Source organism: Arachis duranensis, chromosome 10 (assembly GCF_000817695.3).
Source record: "Arachis duranensis cultivar V14167 chromosome 10, aradu.V14167.gnm2.J7QH, whole genome shotgun sequence".
Classification (NCBI taxonomy): Eukaryota; Viridiplantae; Streptophyta; class Magnoliopsida; order Fabales; family Fabaceae; genus Arachis; species Arachis duranensis.
The window spans coordinates 57222358-57223348 of record NC_029781.3 but is presented as its reverse complement, the minus strand read 5'-3'; the positions used below and the strand labels follow the sequence as shown (position 1 = coordinate 57223348).

The following is a 991-nucleotide window of genomic DNA, read 5'->3' as shown; positions in this document are numbered from 1 at the left end:
ATATTGCTGAGCCTATTTCTTCCACCATTATTAAAGCCTTGTTGAGGCTTTTGTTGATCCTTCCATGAGAAATTTGATGATTTCTCCATGATGAATTATAGGTGTTTCAATAAGGTTCACCCATGTAATTTACCTCTGCCATTGCAGGGTTCTCAGGATCATAAGCTTCTTCTTCAGATGATGCCTCTTTAGTACTATTGGATTCATTTTGCCATCCATTCAGACTTTGAGAAATCATGATGACTTGCTGAGTCAACACTTTGTTCTGAGCCAATATGGCATTCAGAGCATCAATTTCAAGAACTCTCTTCCTCTGAGGCATCCCATTATTCATGGAATTCCTCTCAGAAGTGTACATGAATTGGTTATTTGCAACCTTGTCAATAAGTTCTTGAGCCTCTGCAAGCATTTTCTTTAGGTGAATGGATCCACCTGCAGAATGGTCCAGTGACATCTTAGAGAACTCAGATAGACCATAATAGAATATATCTAACATGGTCCATTTTGAAAACATGCCAGAAGGACATCTTTTGGTCATCTGTTTGTATCTTTCCCAAGCTTCATAGAGGGATTCACCATCTTTTTGTTTGAAAGTCTGAACATCCACCCTAAGCTTGCTCAGCTTTGGAGGAGGAAAGAACTTAGCCAAGAAGGCCGTGACTAACTTATCCCAAGAATCCAGGCTATCTTTAGGTTGAGAGTCCAACCATGTTCTAGCTCTATCTCTTACAGCAAAAGGGAAAAGCATGAGCCTGTAGACTTCAGGATCTACTTCGTTAGTCTTAACAGTCTCACTGATCTGTAAGAACTCAGTTAAGAACTGGTAAGGATCTTCTGATGGATGTCCATGAAACTTGTAGTTCTGTTGCATTAGAGCAACTAATTGAGGTTTCAGCTCAAAATTGTTTGCTCCTATAGCAGGAATTGAGATGCTTCTTTGGTGGACGAAATTGTGATCACTACAACTTCGCACAACTAACCAGCAAGTGTA

The 991-nt window shown here is 39.9% G+C and overlaps 1 non-coding gene across 1 annotated transcript; it reads left to right on the top strand.

The window, feature by feature from the left end:
• Positions 1 to 512: 512 nt before the first annotated feature.
• On the top strand, positions 513 to 616 carry LOC127743345 (small nucleolar RNA R71). The gene has a single exon (XR_008004737.1). It is a non-coding gene; the product is annotated as a small nucleolar RNA R71 (small nucleolar RNA).
• The last annotated feature ends 375 nt before the right edge of the window (positions 617 to 991 follow it).